At 34.4% G+C, this 21,588-nt stretch overlaps 1 protein-coding gene and 1 non-coding gene across 2 annotated transcripts in view; both read right to left on the bottom strand.

Moving 5' to 3' along the window:
• LOC111045203 overlaps window positions 1–21,588 on the bottom strand; it is a 296,666-nt gene that overhangs the window by 248,607 nt on the left and 26,471 nt on the right. The window lies entirely within an intron of this gene.
• On the bottom strand, window positions 3,976–4,136 carry LOC120350745. The gene has a single exon (XR_005571013.1). It is a non-coding gene; the product is annotated as a U1 spliceosomal RNA (small nuclear RNA).

The raw sequence follows: 21,588 nt of genomic DNA, 5'->3' as shown, positions 1-21,588 counted from the left end.
TTCCTCTGCTGCAATCAAGACACCATTCCGCCCTCGCCTACGGCTCGTGCGTAAACGTTTCTTTCGGTGCAGCAAACTGTAACTTTGCGCACTAGTTGCACAAATAACTATTATGTGATCTAAATTTATGTCTTAAATGAAATCAAGAAGGGTACTAGTAGTTCTTTATTGGAATTCGACGATTCAACAACTGCTACCCCTTAACACAGATATTTAACACCCTTCCCACCCTATTCAAACCTGCTCATTTAGTCTAAGCCCTACCTACACTTCAAGGTTTCCTACCCTCTTCATTTAAAACTCAAACTCAATTCTAGAGAGCTGGCAAATGTCATAATGTGTCAGCATAGATTCACAACAATGATGACAATTTTATAACTTCTCATAAAGTATCAGCGACCGGTGGCATAAACTTAATTGCTTCAACCAACATTGCATCCAAATATACTCTCCCATTTAATACTCTCATATTCCCTCTCAACATATAATACTCTCATATTCTCTCTCATTTTACATTTCAAACTCCAGACAGTTCCACAACAAGCTCTGAACTGAATTCAACAAGCAGAATACTACTAAATACCTCCTAGTTGAACAAGTGCAAGCCGGTATTTACGACTAGATATGTACGACTATTACAATGACCCACACCCTCTGCTCAATGGCTGCAATCTACAGCAGTCAGTTAACGACTTTACCCTTGACATGTTTGCGACTCTACTCATTGTTCTAGCTGTCTTCTTCCGTTCTGCCAAACTGTCTCCTCCTCTATACTCCTCTCACTCATCAATACTCATATTTTTATCCTCCTTCTCTTCATCACATCCTCAATCTCTTCCATCTCTTAAACATCCACATCTTCTCTATCCCCCTCTTCCAGGCTTTAACTGGACTTTGAAAAGCTATTCTAATTTTGAGTTATTCAACTCTATTTGTATGATCACTGTGAACAAATAAATTGATGATGATGATTATTATTATTATAGAAAAGAATGACTGAGACTTGGAATGACTACATGACAATAATTCATTCCCTCCAAATCCATAAAAATATATTGCAAATCCATCCTGTATGTATTGCAATCTGCATAAATTAAGTAAATCAATCAATCAATTCAAAAACTTTCTATATAATTAGTTTCTACTGAGTAATTCTGCCTCATCCTTCAATTCCTCTTTTTACTTCTCGGTTTTTTCTTCCTCTTCTTCTCCTTATTTTCATATTCTTCCTCGTCTTTTCTCCCTCCTTTACTATCATCTCTCATTGTAAAAACACACGACAACATTTATGACAACCAGAAAAGTAGTCTTCCAGGAGTCTCTATCATATTATTATTTCACATGTACATGTCATTTATGACTTCTACAAACGTAATACAAACATTTACACAAAATTGATTAAATGAATGAACAAAATGAAAGTAACTCCATTAACCTTGTCAACTAAAGCTTTCCTCTACTACAAACACAAAAGTAATACAAACATTTAAACAAAATTGATTGACTGAATAAACAAAATAAAAGTAAACCCATTAACCTTGTTAACTAAAGTTTTCCTCTACAAATTTCTATGTACCACCTGTTCTTACTTCTTCTACCTCCCACTTTAGTTGACCGAGCGAAGTGAGGTCTAAGATTCAAGTCGACGGTTTGGAATTTCTCTTAATGTTTAAATGTTTATAATTATGTTGCGCATTTACAGCGAAACGCGGTGATAGATTTTCATGAAATTAGACAGGTATGTACCTTCTTTAATTGCGCGTCGACGTATATACAAGGTTTTTGGAAATTTTGCATTTCAAGGATAATATAAAAGGAAAAAGGAGACTCCTTCTTACGCCAATATAAGAGTAAAAATCAGACTATAGAATGATCCTTCATCTTGAATGATATTCATCATAGATCTGCTGACAAGTGATTACACAGATGTGTGGAGAAGCCAGTCTATTACTGTATTTCCATAAGGTCTATAGTTTCAATCAGGTACTTGTGGATGAGATACTGCGTGAGGTCTAATGTTCACAGAACTACTAGTTATACAATAATTTTCCTCGTCCGTCACTACATCACCTCGATTTCCTACCAACTTCCTTATCCTTTTCTCCCCTTGTTTCTCTCGATCTTCTAATCTACTCCTTCTACAAACTCACCTCTATCTTCCTACTCTACTGATCTAATCTAATCCACCTATTATTCTTTTCCACTGGATTTCCATCTTTATAACATCATCTTTTTCTCCTTCATTCAACACTTTTCCTTGCTGCTAATTCGACTTCTCTTCTTCACGTCGTTCTCAACCACCCTCAACAATCTCTTCTTTCTACTAATCCTCTGCTCATTCTTATCCTCATTTCAGTTTTCTGCTTGTACTACCCTTCCAACTGATTCTTAACCTTTTTATCGATTCTGAACCCTTTTTATTTCTTCTTCCTCCTCCTCTATATTTTATTTGTCTAGCACTACCTCTTATCTTCTAGTCATCATTATCACCTCTTCTTGATATTCTTCTTCATCTGATTCCTCTACATAAAATGTTTATTTACCTTCTTCTACTCATCATTCAACCATTCAACTTTTACCTCTTCTCCTATTTCTCTTTCTCATCCAACTCTTACTCTCCTTCACCTCTCCTTCTACTTCTATTTATCTTTCTCATCCTCCTCTTACTCTCCTTCACCTCTCCTTCTACTTCTATTTCTCTTTCTCATCCTCCTCTTACTTTCCTTCACCTCTCCTTCTACTTCTATTTATGTTTCTCATCCTCCTCTTACTCTCCTTCACCTCTCCATCTACTTCTATTTCTCTTTCTCATCCTCCTCTGACTCTCCTTCACCTCTTCTTCTTGTTCTTCCTCATCATCATTATGATCTTCCTCATCCTCTTCCTCAATCCTTCACCTCCTCTTCTTTTTTTCTCATTCTTCTTCTTCCTCCTCTTCCTCCTCATCCTTCTCATCCTCTTCCTCATCTCCTCATCCTTCACCACAATCAACAAAGTTTCCGAAGCTCTCTATAGTCGATTGATCATTCCAACTACTGGCAACTCACTCTACTACTGTATTCCATAACAGTAGTACATCAATCACCACCACCACCACTGCTACTACAACTCACTTACTGCAGCATTAGCAGATTCTGCTGCTGATTCAACTGATGCTGCTGTTAGCTGTTTGCAATAGTAGCATGCAAATATCGCGACGCGACGCAACTAACTTGTCTGATAGTCGGCAAATTGATGAAGCACCGTCATTTGTTGTGCTTTATGAATGACCGATGATGTTCAGTCGGCTCCAGTTAGTAGGGCAGGGCCTTCAAAATTAGTATTTATTGCCAGACATTCAAAACGTATCAGAAGTATTAAGGAGGATCCAAATCGTATGACACAGTACACATATACAGTAGTTATACAAACCGCAGGTGAGGGAACGTTTGTTACTGGTCGAAATAAGATGGGTATGGAATTGAAGATTGAATAAAGAAATTCAAAGATGAATAATTATATAATTAACGCTTGTGAATGCTTGTGAATGGTATAATTAGAAAGGTATGGAATTTAAGGTTAGATAAAGAAATTTAAAAAGATGTCATTGCGAAATTGGATCAAAAATATTGGAATTACCAAAATGAGACTCTTATCATACTCCTTCTAGAATTTTTGGGATATTTTGGGACATAACTTACAGCAGCATGCTCCCAGTTTTTATGATATACTTTGCAATTGAAAGTTATTATACGAAAAAAACATTACTTTAGTGGAAGCACACATTAATTAATCTGTGTTATTGGTGGTGGGAGATAGTGATATAATATATAGTATACAGAATGTGATTCCGAAAAACATGACCCCGATAACAACACGCTATTCTAAAAGTGGAACAAAATAATTGTCCTCTGAAGAAGTTCCAATTTCGAATTTTCCCATAGTTGGTACATTCAACATACATAGTTTGAAGGCTATAAACTGTACACTCTGACCAAGTTACACACACAGACGAGGATATTAGTACCAAAAATTGTGCGCCCGAGATGCCCACATTTGGGGCATTCGCAGGGGTCAACCAAGTCGCAGTGCAATGACAAGGCCTCGCCCTGGGGGAACCCTTCTTGATCACGGTAACCCCCACGCCAGGTAAGTAAAAGAGGATATCAGTTGAATAATACATAATTGTTTGATGATTTTAGTTATCATGGAAGGCAAGGAAGAAAATTGTGGAGTTGAAAAAAGCATACTTGAGCAAATTTAATAACCGAAGCCGTTTTTCCAACTCTATCAATGATATTCGGAGATTTGTACTAGAATATTGAGAAGTGATATTTTCTAATCCATCAAGGTACGTACAGATATACGCGCCGCGAACATGAGCAATTCACTTTTAATCAGCTGACTATATCTGTATTTTTACAGAAACGGTAAGATACAGATATAAAAAGCTTGGCATCAGCTGATTAAAATTGAATTGCTCATGTTCGCGGCGCGTAAATCTGTACGCACCTTTAGAAATACTTAAGCAATATGAAGTATCGAACACCCGATTCATATATAGGTTCAAGTTTGAGTAATGGTTGCCCTATATAGATTACACAGTACAAAAATACAAGGAAAATCGAAATATCTATGAATCAGAGATTGGAAAGGGGAAAAAATCGAGGAAACAAACGCTTTAACTAAGATAAAAATAGTGCAAAAAAACTATGAATCAGCTTGGAAAAATGAAGACACTATCTTCCAAAGTTCCAAAAGGCAGGAGGCTTCTTAGCTGCTAAAAGCAAGCAACCCTTATCTAATAGTCGACCAGATGGGTTTAAATGGCTCACCGGTGCTATTTGTGGCCTTACACCAATTAAATATTCATCTATTGATCCGTAGTACAACAGTATACAACTCTGCCTACTACGCTACTCTGGTTGTAGCTCAACACCTACAATACGCAACCAACTTCTCCTAAGCTATTGTCTCACTTCTAAGCATCAGACCGAATACGAAAACCCGGAAAAAAGGTAGTCGATTATTACAGTTTCTTACAGTTCTTCTACGATTTCCAGTTAGCACATCTTACAGTGAAAGCACAAATAAACCAAATTGATGTATACCAATATTGATGTATTAGATTTGTTGTAGTCTTGTAGGGAGGAGTATGTATGTTCCAATTGCAATTTCTAAGCAACGAAAATTCAAGACGGATTATATAAATTATTATCAATCTCAATTCAACAGGTTTATCAATCTCAATTCGCTTGAAGGATGATTCAAATAATGGATTAAGGCCCGTATGTAGATACTTGGTTTAAACAGAGGAATGTCAGCTGTTTGTTTAATCCCCGTATAAAACACATTATGATAAATGCAACGATATCAACAAGAAAGTAACCGTGATTTAGCGTAGTTTTAGCATATGGCTATGGTATTGGGTTGTGTACTAACAGGTCACATCATCTTACTACTGTTTCTGTACAAATACGGATGTAATAAAAATAGCATCAGCTGATGAAAAGTGGAATGCGTGTGTTCGTGGCGCATAAGTCTGTATGCACCTAGAGAAAACACTGTAAATAATAAGGTTATCCCTATTTCAATTCCAGAATTCGAATGAAATACGTTTGTTTACAATCCAAGTTGAAAGAAGAAAGCATTAAAACAAATTAATTTCAGAACAAGGAATCCGAAACAAGTCTGAAACGAATGGAAAAGTACAACAAATTGGAATCAATTAACTGGACGTTAGAGGAAATTAGGATTGAACTTTTCATAGATGGACTAATGAAATCTACATGAATTAAAGTTTAGCGATATAAAGAACGTTTGTACAACAACGAATTAAAGTTACTACAAAAGTTGTAGATATTTATTTATTTGAATTTAATTCTATTTTATTTAAAGTTATGAAAAATGTAAGGAAAATCATCATCTCAGAAAAATGGATACAAGATGGATGTAATGGATGATTGGATACAAGAAAAATGTAAGGAAAATCATCATTTCAGAAAAATGGATACAAGATTGGAATACGAGATCCTTGTAAATTGTAGAAGCAATTTCACATCATGACTTCACCTCATGACCTACAGGCATTACCATAAAAGTAGGTCTAAGATTCGTCACCCGTTCAGACAAATCGAACTTGCGGTGTTGCGAAGCAGCATTTCATTAGAAGAAGATTAACATCATAATTACATGTGAATAACGGCGACCTTGTGAATGAACACTGGACTATGCAATGCACGACCTCTGCAGGAAGGCTGCTCAAATTATGCGCTTTTATTCATATGACAGCCACGACAGGAATCTAAAATCTGTTACTGAAACTGATCATCAATTTTCAAGAAATCAAAAGAATGGTGGAAGAAAAGCGGGCACGGAAGGATTTTCCGCGTTTTTATACATAAATAACTGCTTGAAGGTATTTTTTAAATGAGAGTATTGAGGATAGTACGAATAGGAAATTGTTTGTAGATTAATAATGAAACTTGTCTCCAAGGTAGTCTATTTTTAAAGATTTTCGCTGCATTCTTTGTACGGTGCACGATTTTGCAATTTCATCTCAATTAGAAGTCTATAATGTTTACTACTCTTGTATAGCAACAGACTGTATTGCACTACAAGAAACCTCTAATCTAAATTAACGCAATTCATTCTATTCAAAATTCGTTATTCTTGAACACGTACAAATAAATTTGAATAGTGTTAAGGTTGATAAAATTTATTTCTGCGGAGAACCAAACCTTGTGAATATACAGAGCAATAATAATTGTTCACAATTACAAAATATAATACAACTCGCGACCTCATTTTCAGTAAAGTAATGATAATCGTGAACATAATGTTTTCCCCAGTAAATATTATGATCATGAGAATCGTCAAACAACCAATAAGGAAAAACTTAGTAACTGACAAAACCAAATGGATAATATGAGATGAAGGAAAGGGCACCACAATATGATATATCAGAAATCTACCACAATATCAGTATATAGTAACAACACAGAAATTCATTTGAGCAAGTTCAACCTCTGCAGTAGTATCACAGCAAAAGCATACAAGAAGATTCGCTATCATTCACATCAGCAACCAGAATAGGTAAGTATAATTTTATGAAAGTGATCATTCTAACCACAAGCTATTTAAATTAGGAGTCTAAAATAATTATACAGTCCTGTACTCACTCCATTATCTATTACAATTTAGAACACTGTTTCTATTAATGACAGATTAGGTAGATTCTGATTATGCAATTTCTACTATTGTCTGAGTTCAGCCAACTGCTAAAAATTAGTAATAAATCAGAAAGCAATACAATTAAATTTAATAGGAATTATTTCTATTAATAGACATTTTCCTCCAAATTCATAGTTTTCAATAGCTACCATTGTACAAATCCCATAAAAATCTTGAGAGAATTGCTGAATTACAATAGCCTAATATTATTATTGTTAATTCTCTGCAATTGTAATGCAGGTCAAATTATTTATGCAGGCAAGCGTGCAAGCGGAATCGATTTTTCTTTCAACAGGCCGTTAAAATTTATTCTGTACAATCAGCACGACTCCAGATCAATAATAATAATTCAACGTCATACTGATAGATTTTAACGTTTCAATTATTTCTATCAATAAAAAACTACGTAATGAACAAACGGTTGGCATTGCAACTAGCTTTTAACATTAGTATGGAGCAACAATGCTTTTTAAAATTGAAAATGCTTTCAAATCTGAATAACGCTTGTGTTAGTCAAATCACTTTCTGTAGGTTCTAATAATACTTTTTGTTGGAATGTATCATAATTCTAAGTTTTTGGTTTCCTCGATATCCTTTTCCAAGGTTCATTCTTGGTTGAAGTTTTATTCCACGTTGAAGTTCAAACTTTAATCTCTTTTAAATACTTGTTCTTAGCCTAACAATACTTGAACCTTAACTCAAGTTATTCACCTTCAACTCAAGATCTTCACCTTTACTTGTTATATATACAGAACAATTTTTATACACAACATCATAATGGAATTGCATTTCATCTTAATATAATTGAAAAGTTCTTCATTTTTACTTTGCAAAAATAATTGAATATTATTAGCTGTAATTACTAGAATCTAAACCAGCTTATATTGTTATGAGCATAACTGAAGTATTCTAATCTGGACTCTTTCTGTGTTTCTCTCGATGAAACCTCTCCCCCTCTCACCAACACACCACTGGGTCATGAAATCAATGGGTCATAACAGAGAAAACTTCTAAATTCTTCTGTATTCTGTGGTCATAAGTACCATTTCTGTTTGAAATTGATGAATCGAATTGTATGGAACAATTAATTGTCTTTATTACAGGAGGAGTTGGGACTCTAGATCCTTTCTGCCACACAACCCTAATGCAGATATTCATAACACTATATTACGATATATGCTTCTATAGTACGATTCACTTCAAACTGTCACAACAGAATGGGGTGGACTATCGATCTTAATGCGCAAAGCCATGTTCAAGCATGTGAAAAACCTCAACAACCTTGCCACAGAACCAAAATTCAAGTTCAGCATTCCTGAAACGAATTCCCAGTTTTTGTGGACAATTATTTTCGAGCACGTTCAACAACAAACTCATAAACAAGTAGTATAAAACCAGGAAGACCAAAAATATCCAAATGTTAATGAAGTGAAAAACTTGTTCCGGTCAAACGGGGTACATTGTCAAGTTATATGACACAAGAATTCCGCCAACGGCCGTGATTTGAATAGCAACAAAATAGCTGGAAATTTCTGCTACGCAATGTGTGTTTCCCAAAAACATGATTACAAATGTTTCATCAAAGCGACCTTGCCCGAGATACAAGTCTAACAATATCACATCCCGTTTTCCTGAATCACAGGCATATTTATAGAAATGGTTTATTTCGTGATTTTTTGTCACCAATTAGCATGTTTCAAGAGATCTAACTGAATATATTTGATATCTAAATTCGATTAAATTACTCAATTTGATTAAGATACTAAATCAAAAGCACCTGATGTATAATTTTAATTTGAAAATAAATTTAAAACTTGCATTGGTGAGAAATACTTCAACAGAAATTCGTTTAATACACTAATATGAAAAGATAAAACTTCTATAAACCAATGAGAGCATTGAACCGATTCAGGATAAAAATATTATGATCTAGATCTCAATGCAATGATAAAATATGATATAATGATAATCATCATGTAACCAAATATTTTATGTCATTATTTCGAAATATTATGTTTTTCTTTTACTGTTATGCAATTTTCACCAGCGGGCAGAGTTTATTTTTGCTGGTGATGCCTAGATTTTATATTTTATTTTATTGAAGTATATGTATGGATAATTATGTGTATTTATTTATATTTTTAATGATATGTCATATTATTAAGAGTTTGTAATTTGTCTTGATTATTCTAAATTGGCAATAAATTGAATTTAAATAAAAAAAAACTGTAAAATAGTTTGAGAATTATGAAGAATCATCGTCATATTTATGCAATGAAAAAGAATATAAATTGATTTGAAACATTGAACTTAAAATCTCTGGAAACTTTCTTCTAACATAATAAAAATATACTGGACTAGAATACAAAACCGTAGAAAAGTTATCAGGGTATTGTTTATTTGGGCATTATACGCTACTAATATTAATGATTCCATAATTTCGATATTTATCCTAATCTACTCAATTTTGCAGCTACAGAACCTAGTTTGCTAAATTCATCCCTAATTTCTGCAAAACTAGTATAATTTGAGATCAATCACAATAATGTCAAAATTAGAGGGAAATATCAATATCTGTCATAATAATATAAATATCAATTTAATAGAACATTTCAATATTCATAACGAATTACCTTTCCACTCGACCTAAATTATCTCGCCCCAATCTGCTAACCCAATAAACAATTGCCAAAACTCACAGATAGATTATTGTCGACGATACTCCACAATTAACACTCACGATCCTAAAAAAACCACTGACGATATTTGACACTGATCTACCACAATTTTCAACAAACTTCAGCACCTAAAAACAGCTGATTGGGATGGGTTCACTTTCAATCTTAATCACATAGACCACAATATCACAATCTAGCAGTTCTTGTGAACCACTGACTATATTTTAAATAGTATTGATAATTCAATTAACACAGATCTATTATCACAGTGCACACTAGATAGCTACAAAACAAACAGCTGATAGGTTACCGGTGAGTTAGTTAGGTTATTCTACAACACCCGACTTTGTAAGCGGAAGAGTTCACTTTGGGCACCCTAAATTTGTACAATATTTCCACTACACGAAAGATGCGATTAGAGTATTTGAAACCGGTGATAGATTGTTGAAATAATAGACGGAAAGTACAGAACAGAGCCCGTATTTGATGCCGAGAGACGCACGGACCTATCGGCAAGACACCGCCATACAGACTGAACACTGCAGCGAGTTGTCTCAATGTTTCGGCGCTTTCCCCTCCATCACTAGCCTTCCCCCCCAGGAACCGACGCCTTCCCCCCTCCCACTTCAACGACAGGCGTCGTCCAAAATCGCGTCGCGTCGCCTATAACACACAGGACACGGCCACATCAATATTGCACGTCTCTTTACACAGATCGCTCGCTGTGTGCGAGTTATTAAATGGATGTACCCCGTTTTCAGGTCAACGATTAACTAATTAACGAGCTTCGAATTCGGTGAGAGATTTTGTGCTGCGGTTGCAGTATTGAGCTTGTTACAAGCGGCTGATGATGGCTTTCACACAGAGGCGAAATGATCGGAACACACACTGTTAGTTGGAATAGTTCTACGTATATTCTGGTCACAGTGCTTATTGGCCATGTTAACAATAATAGATTTATCATATCAATTTCGATGATCTACGATTCAAAAATCTATAATTATCTATTTATTTATTTATCTATTTATTTATCTATTTATTTATTTATCTATTTATTTATTATCTATTCATTTATTTATTTACAATGCAAATGACACTAATGTAATAACATTGAAAGATGAAATTATAAGGTAGTCCTTGTGCTATTTTTCTTCGAAATTTATAAGTGACAAAGTCCAAGATAAGGTTATGATTTATCATATTAATCTATCAATTTATATCATTGATATGTTAGAATTTGCCAAAATAGTGAACTTGATAATAATGGCTATTGAAATATTCTGTTCTAAAAAGCGAAATAAAACAGCGTAAAGGGAAGGGGAAAGAGCTGAATGGGAAAGAGAATAAGAAAACAAGAAGAGGATGGGAGAAATGAGGGGACGAGAAGGAGACGACGTAGAAAAGAGGGAGCGACTAGAAATAAGAGACGAATAGGTGGTGAAAAAAGCAGTAGAGAGATAGCAAGGTAAGAGGTAAGAAGTAGGAAGAAGAGGATGAGGAGATACGGGTGGGAAGAAAGATGTGAAGAACAGGAGAGGACGTGGAAATAGGATGCAGAGAAGAAAGAAGAGACGGATAGGCAGTGAAGTAGTGAAAAAGTAGAGAATTGGAAAGAGGAAATTAGAAACAGTAGGTGATGTTGGTAGAAAGCTTGTGAAGTAGGATGGGTCAGAGGAGGAGAAGTGAGGAGATAGGAGAAGGACGATGAGAGGAGTACAATGGGTGAAATATACAAAGATCACGAGAAGAAGGATAAGAATAAGATATAGATTGAAAAGATTTACTAGTAAAACAAGAGAAAAGAAGAATCGAGCACTGGAGAAGCCGAATGATCATGAAGATAAGGGAGAAAATGGAAGAAAGAAGATCGTAGAAGAAGAGAATGATGATGGAGACTTTTTATTAAGAAGTTCTTTCACGATTTTTCAAGTTGAACCAAGACCGTTGAGAATATAGTTATTAAACTTTGTAATTAAGCACTTGTTCAGTTGGTCAACATCGTAAAAATACCAAACCACAATTATTGTTTTATGACGAATGGTACACTTAAAAACGCCTGAAACTTGTGCGTGAATAATAGATGATAGAATGGAACCCAAATATAGAAGCAAGAATTAGTATCTAAGCATTAGTGTACTGATATGAGTATAATTGTATCTAGTTTTTACAAGCAACTAATTGTAATGGGGATAAACTGTAGCAGCTATGTTTAGACTACCAAGATGAACTTTCTGATCACTGAAGAATAGTATTAAGAAAACGCCTAAATTGGATAATAGAACATTTAAATGAGTTCAATGAGTAGGCTAAACCTAGTTCTGAAGATGAACATGTCGAAACTAATAAAGCAACACATTTCTAAAAAAATCTGGTGTGGCGCACTCACACAACTTTCCTTGCAGTTATGAAAATTGATCACCTGACGCTAGTGTGCACGCGCATCTCAAGTCTACTTATAAACAAAGATCTGAGCCAGCTGGTGACAGGACAATAACGCTGGAGACATACGAGGTCTGCTATCTCTTCATAGTGAATCATTTTATAGATTCAACAGTTTGCAATTGGATAATCAAATTTTCTCGAATTTCCAGCTTATTTTCAATTTTAGGTGAAAATGTTACTGAACATTAATTGTAGAGATCTTCATGCTCAATCTTTTCCACTCGAAGTTTTTTGTTTAAAGTGTATCTGAAGCCTGATAATTGGGAATCTAAAATCAAAATTTGCATAGATGGGGCGAAGCTCCTGAAATTTTTACAGATATGGGACTTGTGGCAGTTGATAGAGTTTATCAATGACTATTTTAGGTATAAATTTAATCAAAATCGTTGAAGCCATTTTCGAGGAAATCGCGAAAAACCCTGTTTTTGACAACATTTTCGCCATTTTAGCCGCTATCTTGAATTAGATTTTTTCGAAATTGTTCGTGTCGAATCCTTATAGGGGAAGAACCTTAAGTTCCAAATTTCAAGTCATTCCGTTAATTGGGTGATGAGATATCGTGTACACAGACGCACATACACACACACACACACACACACACACACACACACACATACAGACCAATACCCAAAAACCACTTTTTTGGACTCAGGGGACCTTGAAACGTATAGAAATTTAGAAATTCGGGTACCTTAATTTTTTTCGGAAAGCAATACTTTCCTTACCTATGGTAATAGGGCAAGGAAAGCAATACTTTCCTTACCTATGGTAATAGGGCAAGGAAAGTAAAAATCACTCACACGCTATTTTCAACATCTGATAGGCCAATAAAATGACCCTGAAAAGTGATTTCAAAGTTTTCTGCCAGTAATATTATTTATGGTTTAACGTGAGAAATTTGATTTTGTCCAAAGGAATATAATTTTATCCTACAGATGGTTCGGAGGTTTGGTAGAGTTCTATGATGTATTGATACGAATTTTCTTCTTATTCTGGCATTTTTGTGTTTGATTGTACAGCCATAAAACGGCTAGCTAAGTTCACGGGAGCTCCCCAATTTTATCGAAGTTTTCACCGTACATCAAATCTATCATCAATTTATTACTGGCTTAGTTCGACTGGATTGTAATTTAACTTTCACCTTATTCCCACTTACAAAAAGAGTTGATGAGTTCAGTTAACCACATCAATTCAAATTCAATTATAGACCGGACGCCCTGATAAGTAATTACGAAGCAAATTGAATTAAACAATTTTAAAACAATGTTCATTAATTGCTTCTCTAATAGAGAAAGGCAGGGTGAACTGTGTACTGTGTACATTCAAGAATGATAGGAAAAAATGTCGTAGTGCAAAATTCCTGAAATCTTGTAGAAGCATCTCCAGCAATTATCATTAATAACATTATTTTATTATCACTTACCGCTAAATCAAGCGATCGTAAATTGAAAGGAGCTCTTACCTGAAAAAGCAAACATTTTATTACACGATGATAATAAAAAAAACTACAATATTTTATAAAATGTTTCAAGAAAAAAAAAACAAATTCATAATACATTAGACTAAACACTAGACTACTGCTGTGTTGAGTAGGACTACATCACGGAAGGTTTTCTAAACATGGATATTGGGAAACGTAGTTATTTAGTTAAGATGTTGCAGATAAAACAAGCTACAATTACAGACAAGAATTCTGAAGGCGAGAATGAAAATCTGAAAAATGTTAAATTTCAGCATGTAAAACGAAGAAAAAACTCATAAACTAATGATGGAATTCTGTATACGAAAGGCATAACAAGAAGATGAAAGGAAAGAAGCTGAGAAAAATTGAAGTCATAGAAGATGAGGAAAATTTAAAAATGCAGTTTTTCAATTCATCTGTTCTTTGCTGATAGGCCTATTCAGACATGGAGGAAAAGAATTATACGAATCAAACATTTGATTACTTCTATTTGAGTAAAATAATAATGAGAATTTTAGACTCCCATTTTTGGACGAGTAAATACAGTAGCACAATTTATCATCATTGGATCCCATTACTCCTTCTTCAGATCATTGAATAGATATTCAATTCTTACAACAGCAAGTGAAATTCTCTTAATAATTCGCTAAATTGTTAATAGTTATTGTAAACTCCAACCGTAACTGATCAAAGACTACATTGCAATATGGAAACATCTACATCACAACATAAATCTGCATAAATATAGAAACCTAATCTACATCTACATAAATATAGAAACCTACAGTGAGGTTCACGTTATAATGGCAGTGAAGAAAGATAGGAGAAAGGCGTTGCCGATCCTCTGTCTTGTCAATGCCTTCTATAGACGGTAGCTGATACAGGTCTATTAATGGTTCATTCTCGTTTAAAATAATTATATTTTATTAAGCAAGAAATTATATTTTTCAATAACTTCATGATGAATTTTCATAATAAAGGTGGAATATTTTGTTAATTAATTATTAATTCTACATTGTTAAAAGACGATCTGACAACAGAGCAAAGCGAGAAAGATAGCGCTATTTGCTTTGTTGAATGATAGACAAGGATCAAGGATAGCAATACCATTGCTAATCAAAAACTGTCATTATAATGTGGACCTCACTATAATGCCAAATCATCTCTGGAATCCAAGGATCTCTTCATCTCTGAACCTCTAAGTGCCGGTTGCACAACAACCGGCTAAATTTTAACCGTGATTAATTCCACGAGAACCAATCAGAGAAGCCGTCTTTTCAAAAACGCCTTCTCTGATTGGTTCTCGTGAAAATTAATAACGGTTAAAATTTAACCGGCTGTTGTGAAACCGGGCTTAAGAACTTGAACCTTTATCTTGGGCACACATATGCATTAAAGCATTATCCATCCAGAATTTTTTCTTCTGTTTTCTAGCGCTATGTTGCAGTTATTTAGCTGGGTGGTTGTGGGTTGGCGTGGGCTGAAAAATATCGGTTAGATGTCCTCCAACCCAATAAAATGCGATTGTTATCCGCCGGCTCTACTATACCATGCTGTGTCCTCTCTAAAACATAAGTTAGTTAAGTGGTTCATATCTGCTTGCTTGCTTTGCTGACTGCTATTCGCTTGAAAGTAGTCATTATTTTAGGTTAAGACGCTGTTATTATTAAACATGGTCCTCTTGGTTACTGGGCTACACTACCAATGCTAATTTAAATTATGTTTCTTCTTCTGCTTCCTCTTTCTCACACTACTTCTCTTCTAATCTTCTCATCACCTCCACATTTCTTTGCTTCTAACTCTTCTCTTCTTCTAATTTTTTCGTTATTTCCTCTTCTCTTTTCCCTCCTCCTCCTTCTTCTTATTCTTTTTCTTCTGTTGCTACCATTTCTCTTCTCATTTTTCATCTTCTTCTTCTTTATCCTCGTTCTTCTTCTTCTCCCCCTATTTCTCATCTTCAATTTTCTCCTCCCCTTAACCTTTTTCTTCTACTAAGTCTTCTCTTTTTCTTCTTCTCGTTCTCCTTTTCTGCCACTACCTCTTCTTCTTTTCCCTTAATTATTATTAACTGACTAACAAGTAGCTCAGAAAGAAAAAAAAACAAGATATGGAATATCTACGTTTCAACAAGTAGTATCTATTTTTCATAACAGGCTAGCGCCTAGACAACAAATTAATGCTGTTTTATAGAATACACACATTACACATACGGTGCCAATAGTTGTTAATAATTAGATAGAATATTAATTATTAATCCATCCGCAGATTTTCATCGAGATCAGCATTACGCACCCCAAACAAACTCCAAGCACCTTCAAACTGTACAAACTCTATCAAAGATGGAGGAATTATTAGATACTGCAGTTGACCAACTGCTGGAATACTATATTAATAAATTCGAATATCCAATGAAACCTATATTTATAGAACTTCGGTCAATATTTGCAGTAGTAAATAATACTTTCTGCAGTAATATAACGCAAAAATATTTGGAGTAGCAGATATTGACCAGAGTTCTATTTATTCGCTCTTATCAATTATTATGTAGGGCTGAACATAATAGTATTTTTGGTGGCCTAATGATTTGAAAGAATGTTAAAAGACATTGCACATTGCAAACGGTAATTCTATCTGATACACTTCTATTACAAAAATATGAAAAGCAAAATGGCAGTGACTCATTATTATCAACCGATCTAAAATTCTGCCAAATCAATCAAATTTGATTGGACCTCTGGACGAATTTTGAAAATCGTAGAATGATAAAGGGACGGAATCGAAGTAAAAGTAAAGTTAAAATTTGATATCCTCGAACAATCATCAGGTATAGTACCTAATTCGGTGAATATTTTATGAGAATGGATGAGTAACAATATTCTAAATTTTAAACCAATCTCCATAATACTATATGAAGAGTGTAGTAAAACTCAAAACCCATAAATTGCTGCCATCAGTAGCAGCATACGGAACTAGACAGTACTGCAAATACGAGGACCAAAAGAAAGCGATGTGACGTAGAAGGGGCAGTGCCAATTCCAACTAGCCAATCAGAAGGTGTTTGGCTAGGAGTCTCTTTTCATTGTCGAAAGCTTTCTCCTAATACAATGACTTCAAATATTTTGTTTGTTCTTCATCATATTCTACTTCGTCTTCTTCTTCTTCAAGTTATTCTTGCATTTTTCTTACTTGGCTGTTTCCGTACATCACCTTATCTTTTTCTTCTGTACTGATTAGCTCTTTTGCATCTACTTGATTTCTCTAATATAATTCCTCTCCAACTTTATTCTCCTCTAGGACTATCTCTACATTTATCATCTCAGGATTTTTACTCAAAATGAATAAAATAAAAGGGTAATTTTTATAGCTTTCAAGTTTATATCCTAGTCTAGTTAATCTTGCTATCTTGGACTTCCTCCATTATTTTGAATTATCTTCCATGTTTTCTGTCACTTTAAATATACGTTAATCTCTTTCAATATCTTAGTTCTCTGTCTTCTACTGATTAATACACGTATGTGTAATTTAATTAAACGCATGTCTAATAATTTAATTAAACGTATATTCAATAATTAAATTAAACGAATGTTTAATTAATTTTGTGTTTTTATAAGATCATAAAATCTTTTGTTTACATATAATTTTTACTCTCAAAAAGAATAAACCAATAGTATCATCGAGAAAAGAAGGACCGATTGATCCAAAGGAAAGGATAAACAGTATAAACTAAAAAATAATAATGCGCAAAAGATAAAAAAATATGAAAAGTGTACAAAGAGATTCACTTTACATTCCTCATGAATAACAGCTATGCTTCCCATTCAAGAAATGCTGACAATTTGAAGAGAGTTTTACATTCTTATAGTATGATGAAGCACAAAGCAAGATGGCGAAAATGATTCACAAAAGAATATAATACAGAATATAAAGAGGATACACGAGTAAGGATGAAGATGAAGAGCAAGAACAATAAAACCCTTTCGATACGTGAATATAAAGCGGGCATCATAAATATATGTTGAACGTGAAGGGTAGAATACATCTATAGGTATTTTAATATGGAATAAGTGTGTGTATATGTAAGTTGAGGGTTTGGCACCCATCTTTTTACGCCTCCATATTTGAGACAGAAATTACAGCCGAAAGTCGCTAATTGCTTCGCTTGCATGGTGAGAGGTATGCATGTAGGAAAGAGAATGAGAGTGTGTGTGTGTGAGAGAGAGAGAACGAGTAAGCGTTATAGTGAGAAAGAGAGAGTGAGTATAACAGTGGGAGAGAAAGAGTGTTACATCTGACACAAGACATTTTCAGCTTTTCAACTCTAAAAAGCGTCTCTTTCAATTTATAGTCTCAGCGGTCATTAGTGAGAATTATCTCTGCTTTCCAATTAAATGTTCTCCCAGCGTTTGCTAAGCTCCTACTTTGCTCTTTGGGCCAATTTTTAATGAATAATATTGTTTTTCACAAAAATATTTTGGTAAAACTCATATGTTTCTTTCTCATTTTTTTATCTATTCATAAATGAGTGTGAGCAGTTAGTTGTTCAAGTTTTTTTTATGCATAAATATGTTTTGAAGAGAAAATGTTTCATTAGATTTTTATATGGAAATTGTTTCAGGTCAAAAAAATTGTTGATGCAGTGTTAGGATGAGTACAAACCTAACACGGAACAAAGTTTGTTAGGGTAGGTTTCCAAATTTTCCCCACTGGTCTTGAGGAGAATATAAGAGTTCTTTGTTGTTTTATTGTTGAATTTTATTGTTCTTTGTTGTTGAATTATTGTTGTTTTCGTAAATATTTGGGATCAATTGATTCGAAAAAACCAACAACCCATACTCAAATATGACCCTGTATTCGTATTAGGAGTCTTGGGTCGTTTAAGGTGGCTCCAATAGGGTATGAAAGTCAAAGGGACAATAGAAGAAAAATGAGAAAAAGACGTGGCCTGAAACATGGATGAGGATATGAGAGAGTGGGCTTAGAAGAAGAGAGAGTGAGAGAAAAAGAGCGACAGAAAGAGTGAGTGAGAGCAAAAGACGTGACCAGTAGAATGATTTGGTGCAATATGGCTACCAGAGTAAGAGGGTAGAGGAGAGAGTGAGCGAGCAATGACATGGCCCTGACCATAAAAGGAAAAATTCAAAGAGAGAGAGAGGAGGAATTGGATTTCTTTATTACAATACTAGCAGGTAACCCGTGCTCCGCAAGGGTCTATTTAAATCACGTGACAAACTGAAAACCTGAGGTCCTGAAATCTTGAAAAACTGAAAATAGGCTTATAACCATCCTCGGAAAATTAAGAATCTTCAAGTTAATCAGTTTAGTAGTTCAGACGTGATGATGCGTCATTCGTGAATTTCCTATCCCTTAAGTGTGTATAAGACGATTTTTTCCTTTATCATGTTACAGATAATAGCTAAATAAAGTATATTATCAAAGGAATTTTTAATAACGAATAAACTTCAATCATTTTACCACAAGAAAGAGATACAGTAGTGACAGAGAGAAACAGAAAAAGAGAGAGTAAGAGAGCTGAAAGAGAAAGAGGGAACAATTCAAAGACAGTGGAGAAATTAGATTTCTTTGTTACAATATAGCTAACTATTCAAGAAATTTAACAAGTTACCTGAAATTATTACTTTTCAATCAATTTTAGCAAGAGATAGATGTATAGACAGACAGAGTGGGAGAGCCTGTGGGAGTGAGAGATAGAGAGAGATTGATTGATTGATTGATTAGCTGCCTTTATTGAAAACCTAGGAGTGCGAAGTTACGGCACAGCCGGCCCTCTCTTACACTTGACCCTCAAGTGTAGAGAGAGAGAGAGAGAGAGACAGAACACGAATTGGTGCAACGTGGCCAACAGGGGTGTGTGTTATGAGGGAAGACGCCGGCCCTAGGGGAACTCACAGGGTAGGTACTAGATCCCCCATCCCCCACCACACCCTGCCCAACTATCGATCTCGAATCCAGGATTCCGGCAGACTCAACCCCCCCCCCCACCCCAACCAACCTACAGGAGGGCCAAGGGCTCTTCCCTCCAGTGGACGGACATCCTATTTCCGAGATTAGTGCCTATCCCACAGGCATTAACACTGCATTTACTCACTTCACTACGTGTGCGTTGCGTATACAACCTATATGGGGCAATTCACTTCAAAATGTCAGCATAACATCAATGCTTCCCATTCTGATAGTTTCAAATGATAGTTCTTGCTGCAAACGTTGTTAGGCTGGCTAGAGCCAGAGAGAAGATAATTTATTGATATTGATATTTATTTATTTATTGATATACATATGAAGGCTCACAGACAATACCATGAAGAGCCTTTTTTACACAATTAATAGATAACCATACTACATAATAAAGTAAACTTAAAAGATGAAAATATTATGGAAAAATTATAGAAGAGAATAAGATAAAAGTGAATCAAAAATTGAAATAAAAATAATAAAAATAAAGAAAACAAAAAGTTTTAGCCAGAGCTCATAATATTTCATGACTCAAACGAGCTACAAGATAAATTCATTTCACAATTTTTCTTAAAGACATTAAATGAGTTCGAAAACGGATCTATATGTTCATTCAAAGTAGTATATAATCTTAGAATTTTGATAAGAAACGAATTATAGTGATGAGTAGTTCTCACAAAAGGTATGTTGAACATATAGGTATTTTTTCTAGGCCTAGCATAAGGTAAATTGAAATTCAATAAATTTATGAATGATGGAATATGAACTTTATGATTTAAAATGTTGAATAATAGCAATAGAGATTTACAGATCTGCGTAATTCTAGACAGTGCACTTTAAATATCGATCTTAACTCACTAGTTGGGGAATTAAGGGACAAAAGCAATTAAATTTGTTCATGTATAAATGTCTCAGAATTCTATTTTGAATTTTTTCAATTTGATGAATGTCTGTCACATAATAAATTCACATTATAATTATTTGATCTATAATATATAATAAAGGAAAGAACTGGCTTATATACCAACACGTACGGGATAGGAAATTCTTCATCACGTCTAAACTACTGGACTGATTAACTTGAAATTTTGTATAAAGATTCTTAATTTTCCGAGGATGATTATAAGCCTATTTTCAGTTCTTCTAGATTTCAGAGCCTCAGGTTTTCAGTTGGTCACGTAATTTAAATAGACCCTTGCGGAGCACGGGTTACCTGCTAGTATTGTAATAAAGAAATCCATTCTCCTCTCTCTCTCTCTATTTTTAATATTCAATAATTATTTTCTTAGTCTATATTATGTAAATTCATCTATAATTTTGCTGTATTGTAAGCTATTGTATATAAGTGTATAAGCCAGTATATTGTAATCTACATAAATAAAGTACTCAATCAATCAATCAAACAATCTCTTTGAATTTTTCCTTCTATGTCATGGCCATGTCATTGCTCGCTCACTCTCTCCTCTACCCTCTTAATCTGGTTGCCATATGCACCAAATGGAAGATTTATTCAATGATAGCACTTACATGACAAAGTACATTATACAAATGATATTACAGATCATTGAATACAATACAATTTGCAAACAAATCCTAATTTACCGAGGATGGTTATAGGCCTATTTTAAATTCTTCAAGATTCCATTACGTCAAGTTTTCAACTTTTCATGCTTCCAGTTTGTTATTTTTTGCTAACTTGATTGAGAGTGGTCATGGATAAAAAAGTGTATTCAACGGTTTCATTTTCTATCTTCTCATTCCTCTTCAATCTATATATCCTCTTTTTCATATCTATACAATATACAGAGTTGTTGAAAAGTATGG

The sequence above is a fragment of the Nilaparvata lugens genome, chromosome 3 (assembly GCF_014356525.2).
Source record: "Nilaparvata lugens isolate BPH chromosome 3, ASM1435652v1, whole genome shotgun sequence".
Lineage (NCBI taxonomy): Eukaryota > Metazoa > Arthropoda > Insecta > Hemiptera > Delphacidae > Nilaparvata > Nilaparvata lugens.
Note: the sequence above shows the minus strand (reverse complement) of the source record. Positions and strands in the feature narration are given on the sequence as shown.